Genomic DNA, 9,385 nt, shown 5'->3' with positions numbered 1-9,385 from the left:
AAAAGAACTTTGCACAACATATTTCCCTGTTACCATACTGAATATGAGACATACTGAATATCAGGTAGCGACCGAACTCACAATCAGATTAAGACTATCTGTTACTATACTGCGACCTTTGTGAGACCCTGATGAAAGCCCATGTGGAATTTAACTGCACAATATATGCCTGTTACGGAACCTTTATAATCATAAACTAAAGGGTGCAGATATAAATTTTCACATAGAAAGGGTGCAAAAAGAATTTTGCAGAATGTAAATCACATAGCAGACATCAGTATTATTTCACAGTATTAATGTGAAATTTGGTCAGAGAATATGCAACTCTGTAAAGCTAAAAATAATTAATAAATAGCTACAGGTGATCATACCCATGAAACACCCCCATCTGATCATCTCCATAACACTAATGACCCTATCTCAACTAAGGCTTGAAGCCAAACAAAGCTAATGCTTAAACAAGAAATGAATAAGAGCCTGCTGTAGAGAAGCCACTTTAGCCCTGAAAGACGCTTCCAGAAATTCGGCTTCTCTTTTTAGCTTCCTTATCCTCTCAAGATCAGAGCAAGTGGGCTTCTTAATGCACTTTCCATGATCAGAGCTGGAGACATGCAACTATTGAAGCAATTGCTCTAACATTTTCACAGCTTCTTCGACATTCTCCAGGGCCTGAATTCAACCATTGAAAGCTGTCCGAAAGCTGGCATATAAGAAAGGACAGCAAGCATACAATGCACATTACTGTTCACAAATGAAGGGTACTTAGGTGAATTTTGTAGTTGCAGGATGAGCAATCTTCCTGCATCGGAATTGCATCCCTGAGTTAATCACAAATGTGATAACAACTCAAACAACCATATATATGAAGCCTTTATGCCATACTAAGATATCTACTTATATAAGCATAAATTATAGGGTGCAAGAATAACTTTTCACATAAAGAAGGGTGAAGAAAGAATTTTGCAGACTTACGGGCTTGCAACCGGGGCAGACTTCATTCAGAATTGGCACAATTTCTTTATATCACTGACAGTTTTTAATTTAATAGTAAAAAGAGCCCTAAAACCTCAAAGGCATGCAGAATAATATTTTTCAAATATTTCAATCTATACTTCTGGTAAGCATCCATTTAGCCTCCTAACTCTGTTTGAAACAAAACACTCACATTGATTGCCAGCATACAATTCAGACCAGAACTCTAAGAGCTTGTATTTCTATGTTTCTCTTCATTGTAACCCCCCACTCAATGAACTTATGTTACAGAATCATAAGAAGCCTTATATGAGGTGGACTAAATATTTCTACAAGCACAGAGATCATCAATAAATAAACTAACCTTATCGTTGTGAAGTGTAGAAAACTTGAGCCGACGATGTCGACAGAATATCCAAATTTATCGCTTTGAAGTGTCACAACAACTCAACCAAATGAAGAAACTAAAAACACAAAGATACTTCATGGTGACTCACTCCGGATCAGCAATCACCATGACTTCAGGTGCTTATCCCGAAGAAGCATCTGTCTCATCCAGCATAAGAGCACCTGAAAGCAACAAAGCAATGCATTATAATGACACAAGAAAAGAGGTAAACCACTTCTTTGAATTAAATTACAACTGTAACTTACAGAAACAAGGAATACTATCTTATGCAAGTGACTCTTCTCTAACATAGAAGACAATTCCAAATAGTTGTTACTATTTTTAAAGAACTACTTAAAGAGGAATAATGATCTATTTAGCTAATATAAAGGATACAAGGGTATTTATGGTTTTGATCAGAGTAGAGTTCACTCCACCTCTTTGGAGCATTCTTCAAGCCTTTGTTATGTGCACTGCAAGTCATTCTCAGGCCTCATCCTCTCTAGTTCAGTTGCAATTTTTAAGGCATTCATATATATGCCAATGATCAACTCCAGTACTTTGTCTCATGTACAAACAAGCAATATAAGCATATAACTGAACAAGCTGACAAGAATAAACGGTGAAGAATATTAAAGTTTCATGGTTGCATAACAACTAAGGCATATCAATAACCAAATAACAAGACCACCTGCATTCCAGCCAACAATGCCTCAGCTACAACCTGAACTGACTGCCATAAGACATCACCTCCTGCAACAACATCTGCCCACCTGCTTCAACACATGCACACTGAATTTCTTTCCATGACTATAGTACCACCAACACTGACTCCTACAATACTCAGATGCAGCAATCACCAGCTCTAATTCAAGCAATTGCTTCAACTCCAACTGCTGCTCATCTACTTGCTAATGCAGCTGCAACTCAGTTCCCTTGGCATAAACAACTTATTATTAACCAAGCAACTCCAGTGGAAACCGAAGCACCACCTAGGGACGATCGATTTTGGAAGACCAGCAAGTTAATTTTGCAAACAGAACTAGGACGCCCCAAAAATAGCATAATAAGCTCATTCCCCAAAGAGAACTTTTTAGTTAGTCGGACAGCTATAAACAATTAGCCTAGCTAGGAGCTAGACATGAATGAATAGACATCTTTGGAACTTTTTAGCTAGTCAAGGCAGGGCTCCATTGCTCCTTCAAGATGTCAAGACAGATGCTCCCATTCTGTTGATATTAGGATGGAATACCTTTGTCCTGAAGGCAACCTGCAACAACAAATATAAGTTAAACAACAAGTCTTGATTATGAAAATACACTTTAATCTACTACACCTTAATCATTACAGAGTAAACCATTCGGGTGCCTCCAGTAACAGATGTGAACAAGTAAAGAATCAACTCTGCTGTGGCTTAGTACACAGCAAAACCCATTCTTTCATCTGAGTATTAACACCAACAGTAAGACTATCACCTTCTGTTTCTGTAATTACAGCACTACCATCTCTTCCAAGCAATCCACCACTGTAGCTTCCACAGCAACATCATTTCCATGTCTTTCACAGCCACCACCACAGTGAAACCACAGGCAAAACCCCTTCATGTTCTTCATTCAACAACACCATCACTCTTCCATGTATAACAACCCCATTAAAACACCACAGATCCCATTGTAGACGAATATCTCTGATGGTAAATTAAATGTATGCAGTTTTTATTGCTTCTATAACTAGACAACCAGCAACTCTCTGGCTCAACATAAACAGACTCACCTGAAAACAAGATGGCATCAAGGAAGTTTCGTGGTTGCATAACAACTAAGCCATATCAATAACCAAAAAGTACCATCAATTCTTGGAACCTTGTGCGACATCAACTCGACATAATAGTTACAAGCCGATCTCGGCTCTTAAAAAAGTACCACCAATTCTTGGAACCTTGTGCGACATCAACTCGACATAACAGCTACAAGCCGAGGAAAGTAAACCCGGCTCTTAAAAAACTACCATCGATTTTTGGATACATGTGCGACCTCTGTGATACCCACATCCCCCTAAGCCATATAAGCCATACAAGCCGGGAACTTTGTAAACAATTTTGCAAAAAATGACACTACTTACGCGTCTTATGCGCGACTTCCATGCGATACTGTCTGAGTCGCTGACTTGCGTCTGATTCAGGAGTCGTCTTCTTCGTCAAAAAATTTCCAACTTCCACAGAACTGAAGAAATTTAAATAACATGAAAACTAAGATTCACAAGAACAGATAAAAACCTAATACATTCAATCAGAGACAAATCTTAAAACCCTAATTGAAACAGAAACTCAATTTATTAAGAAACTATAAACATAAATCAAGCTTAAAAAATAATCCTAAAAACATTTCATCAACATCTAATACTCGAAGACCTTGAGATAAACTACTCGATTCCGTCATCAAATCTAGTATACCAGAGATTTGAGCTAGATGAACAAACTGGAACAGATAAAATTAGGCATACGTGATTTAGGTGCGACATTTTTATTTGGACATAAAAGTAATAAATGGAATTGTCAGGGTTAAAGTTGCCTTTATATGAGTCAGACGAGTAAAAAATGCTATTATGTTAAGTGTGGTATTTTGTGTTTCGTTAACTTCTATTGTGGTACCAAACGTCATTGGTCCTAAATCTAAAAAGGTATCTGCAATCTCCCCATACATTTTTTCCATTTACAACTTATGTTTTACGATTCAAAGGTGATCTTGAGTGCAACTCTTTCACTATTAAGATTTTTTCCTTTTTTCCTTTGTTTTGTTTCCCGAGGACATGATGTTCTAATATAGTTTCCTGAGTAACCAACGATGTTTCTGAGTTTAGACTGTCAAACCATAAATGTTCTACGTCTTTTTCATATACCTGGTCGAGCAATTTAGTCCACCGTGTTTTTAAATTATTCCACCTCCCTTACAGATTGCTTAAATTTTATGATGCGGAACTAAGAATCTGAAGAACCATAGTGGCAACATTTGGTAATCAATATAGATTCTTTATCATTAATTGCTTAGCTAATGATTCTCCTTTTATACTTTTTACAAATCCAAATATCCACTACCTAAGTAATTTTAAATATTTTAATTTTATGGTTTAGGTTTGATAGATGCTTTGGGAGGTATTCTTTATTATCATTTTGATTGAAGTTATTTCACTTTTCCTGTTAGGTGCTTTTGCTAGGACCATTGCTATAATATTAAGGCCATGGACTCTGCCTGATTTAGTGAAGTATCAGCTTGTTGTTGCCTTCCTCCTACCACAAACAAGTCCCCTGTACAGATGAAACTTTGCGTATGACTCATTTGGTTCTTGAACTTCAGGTAAAGCAGGGAAACGAGTGATACCTAAATAAATAGCTATCCTGGACACCAATATTGAGAAACCAGGCTTTTTTGGGCATATTTTCTGTCACGAAGTTCACGTTAATAAGGAAAGCAGTGCATATTGTGTTTCATATGGTCCTATAAAATAAATTGGGTAACTCGATAACACGGTCGTATAAATTTAAATGAGTATGTTATTTTTGAAGGCACTATAAATTTTGACGGGTAACTTACTTTGAAGGCAGTATAAATTAAACTAGGTACCCATACCAGTCTGTAGCATAAAAACTTTTTGGTACATTGTTTTAAGTTCCAACGTGATTGGTTTGTGCTTCTGGTATATTTCATGCATAGAGGGTTTATAAAGTCTATTCAGGTTTGTTATACCTGTTGATGCCTATAACAAGGTGTTTTTTGAAGTCTGTTCTGTGTTTTATTTTCTTTTTTATTCAATACATTAAGCTTGGACCTCTTACGTAATAACTGATTTTTGGTTGACATGATGTTGCTGGTGGTTGTTTAGATTTAGGATGGAGGGTGCACTTGGAAGCCCTTCATTTAGACGACTGAGAGGACAAGTTTGACGTTGCACGTTAAATTCTCCTCGAGTCTGGTCTAATCCTATTAATCGAAGTTGACAGACTACATATGGAGGTACTTTCTGAAGATCTTGTTGAAAGATTTTAGGTTGTTTGATTTCAGTTTAGTTAAAATTTGAGTAAGTTGTTCAATTACGTTTCTGTGCTTATTTTTATGGACTCTCATAGATTGTCTTCTGTTTGCAGGATTTGCTCGCTATGCGCTCATCAATCGCCACTGACTTGTGAAGGTAATCTGATGATGATGTTGAGTTGGATAGTGGAACCATGTCTTAACTTTCCTTTTGCATTAGCAGGTGTTAGAGCATAGCTCGGTTGAACCCACCAAGCATTGGTATATCAAGTTTGGTTATCATATTTTAGTGAATCAAAACTCATTTAAAGAGTCGCTTGATTATTTACTAGAGTCAACTTCGTATAGGTTAACTAGAAAGTTATTAGGATACGAGACATACACGTATTACTCGAAGACTTGAAGAATGTGAAGAATTAAAGAGCTATAACGACGACATCATCCTTCCTCTTGAGGTTAGTAATATTTTGACTTGAACTGTTTCATTCCTAACGTATCTTTCAAGTCATGCTATATTGAAAACATAACTGCGAATCTGTGAATGATTATACTCTAGTTAGACATAGTATTAAGGAATACAATTTGAAGTATAACGCTTATCTTTTGAACTTCGTATATAAGACATCGACATAATCGTATGAATGCTATTGTGATTATGTGTATGGGTATGAGTGAAGACTTCGTCCTAGGCAACAATTTTTTACATTCATTTAAAGGAAGTAAATTCATAAACTTGTTTTGTGAATCGAAAGCGAAATCGCTAGGCTTATTGGTAGTGTTATTCATTGCAAATCTTTGGATTGCTAATATGTGTGTTTAGTATAACTACTCATGACTTGTTTATGTTCTTGTTAAAACTATTCACAAGGCATGACTTATGTATCGGTATGACTTTTATTAGTGAAACCAATCTTAAGTAATCACCTGAGATAGTATGATCGATATTTGTAATTGGTATAATAAATTATATTCATTGGGAAACCGATCCTAAAACTTGGTTGGGACTAATCACAAGATGGTAATCGATCCTTGTAGTAGGTTAACAAGTTTTAGTTATTGGTGTGACCGATCCTATAAATTGTGCAACCGATCACAAGTAAGTACCATATATATGTGGCAACCGATCCTGATACTTAGTTAACAAATTTTTGGAAACTAATGTGACCGATCCTAGTACCTACATGGAGGTAGAACCGAAACTTTTTTGGGTAGAATTGTGAAACCCATGAATGGGGATTGAATGTTCTTGATCAATCACATAGTGCTTGGAAGTCAGATGAACCAATTCTAAACTTGTTTGGAAGTGTGGCAAATCAGTTCTGAAAAGGCGAGGGTACCCAAATATACCTCAAGCTAAAAATTTTCCTTCCTATAAGTCCTTTATACGAAAGTGATTGTCTATGGACTGAGTCGAGACAATACAACAAATCCGTTCACACTTCGTGTGATCGTCTATGGATACGAGATCGAGACAATACTACAACGAAGTATGTTTTCTTGATACAAAGGTACGGACTTAACTAAACACAATAAGATTGCTTATCAAGTAAATATGAATTAACATTTGTGTAATTTACTTCAATTATAATAAAACAATTATAATGCGGAAATAAAAAGTAAATGACACAATAAGATTTTGTTAACGAGGAAACCGCAAATGCAGAAAACCCCGGGACCTCGTCCAGAATTGAATACTCTCAGGATTAAGCCGCTATACAAAATAAACCAACTTCGTATAGTTGAGACCAAACAATTAAACCTATAGTTCACCTAGTTCCGTCCGTATTCCCACGCCTCCAACTTATAAATAATTCACGTACTTGGAACAATTCCTTTGGTTCGTATTCCAAACAGTAAAGGAACAACAAATCTGTTTGGTATCAACTCTCTTCAACCAAGTGATATGAGTCGGACAAAGGATCTTCTGTTTATCTTAACATAAACTACTTCGTCAGGTTCTTAGATCTATCTTATGTTCAATTACCCAAAGTAATCATAAGATTTTGCAATCAATACCTTTAATCTCAAGGAACCGTATTGATGCCGATCTACTCAAATATTCTATCCAATCTACCACAAGGATAAACCGATAATAGTGAGATCCTCTTTTTACCAAACAAGTATTTTGCACACCAAAGATTTATATAACCAAGTCAGAAATCTTCTATCTCTTCTTTGTCTTCAAATCTTCTTAGATCTTCAATAAACACCTGCACACAACTACTTGAAACTTTTGTGATCAATCACACTCGGAGTCTGTTTACAGTGGATTATCACAAGATCGTCTTTAGAACTAACAACAGTCTAAAGATCCCTGTCGAAATTTCGAACTAGTTTTAGTGAATCTTATATCAGAAGAGAAGACTCTCAAGCATAAACAAACTAGGTGCAATCAAAGTTCAACCACCGTTAGTCAATCAAATCAATCAAAAACAAAAGATAACCCGCAATTATTTAGTTTCCCACCAACGGTACTCGTAGAGCTTCTCAATCCCAAAGAAATCTTTAAATTGAGCGGCCATAAGAGATTTCTCCTAATTATGTTACTCTCCTCTCCGAATAGGCGGCTTCACCAGTAAAAGTACAACATAGGAAGTTTACTATCACGAAGGATTAGTTTGCTAGAAACGCAAACTTCAAGTATTTATAGACAAGGAAGTTTGGACACCAAGGAATTTCTAAAACCGAAAATATTCTCAAGATATTCAATAATAATTTCCATATTCGGTTTTCATAATTCCTGAGAATGCTCTATCCAAAATAATGATCGAAAATCTCCTTGGAAAATCTTTAACTAGGAAATGCACATTACTAATTCTTATTTTCCATATATAATTAAAACCTTAATTAAAATATTCTTTAACTTATTTAATTTCGATCGTGGGATTTACTTCCTTCTTAGCTGTTAAGGAATATCTTTGAACAATAAAAGATATGCATAAATGCACGTGTTCAAAGTGTGTTGACATCCTTACTTTGTAATTCATCTTTCATACTCACACACTTGAAACCGATTTACCACGCTTCCAAACAAGTTTAGAATTGGTTCATCTGACTTTCAAGAAATATGCGATTGATTAAGAACTCTCAATCACAAATCATGGGTTTAACGGTTCTACCAAAACAAGTTTTGATTCTACCTCCATGTGAGTATTGTGAATAGTCACACTATCTTCCCAAAATTCGGTTGACTAGGTACTAGGATCGGTTCCCCACATATATATGGTATCTAAATCATATGTGTTGCATATGTCCATAGGATCAGTTCCCCTTTCTTCTATAAACCTTGATGCACCCCATACAAGGATCGATTCCCCTTTGTGATGTGTTGCACCTCTTACTAGGATCGTCTCCCCTTTACCCAGTGTTAGGTCTTACAAACTACACAAACTCGATCATACCATCAGGTGATTACTTAAGATCAGTTTCACTAATGAAAGTCATACTAATACAAAAGTCAGGCCTCATGTGAATAGTTTTACCAAGAACACAAACAAGTCATGATCGGTTATACTAATCACACATATTGGTCGTTCATAAGATATGCAACGAAGAACAATCCCAATAACGCCTGGAGATTTCCTTTTCGATTAACAAACAAAGTTCATGAACTTACTTCCTTAAAACACATGTAAAAACATTATTTCCTAGGATGAAATCCGCACTTCATACCCATACATAATCACAATAGCATTCAAACGATTATGTAGATGTCTTATCCACAAAGTTTAATGATTAAGCAATAGACCTCGTATTGTATTCCTTAATACTATGTCTATTTAAAGTGTTCATGCTTCACAGTTTTGTTTTCAATATGCATGACTTGAAAGATACGTTAGGGAATGAAACAGTTCAAGTCAAATATCACTAACCTCAAGTGGAAGGATGATGTTGTGGTTGTAGCTCCTTACTTCTTGATGCAGATGAGCAGGCTATAGCCTATTTGGAGGCTAAAAATCCAAGTGTTGTAATTTAGATCCTTAGGGGTCCATTTCGA

At 36.0% G+C, this 9,385-nt stretch overlaps 1 long non-coding RNA gene across 1 annotated transcript; it reads right to left on the bottom strand.

Moving 5' to 3' along the window:
• Positions 1-317: 317 nt before the first annotated feature.
• Positions 318-3,257, bottom strand: LOC113308013. The gene is made up of 4 exons (XR_003339442.1): positions 2,836-3,257; positions 1,798-2,630; positions 1,337-1,542; positions 318-799 (listed from the first exon to the last, which is right to left on the bottom strand). It is a non-coding gene; the product is annotated as an uncharacterized LOC113308013 (long non-coding RNA).
• Between the last annotated feature and the right edge of the window lie 6,128 nt (positions 3,258-9,385).

This window comes from Papaver somniferum, chromosome 9, assembly GCF_003573695.1.
Source record: "Papaver somniferum cultivar HN1 chromosome 9, ASM357369v1, whole genome shotgun sequence".
Lineage (NCBI taxonomy): Eukaryota > Viridiplantae > Streptophyta > Magnoliopsida > Ranunculales > Papaveraceae > Papaver > Papaver somniferum.
This window is presented reverse-complemented; position numbering and strand designations above follow the sequence as displayed.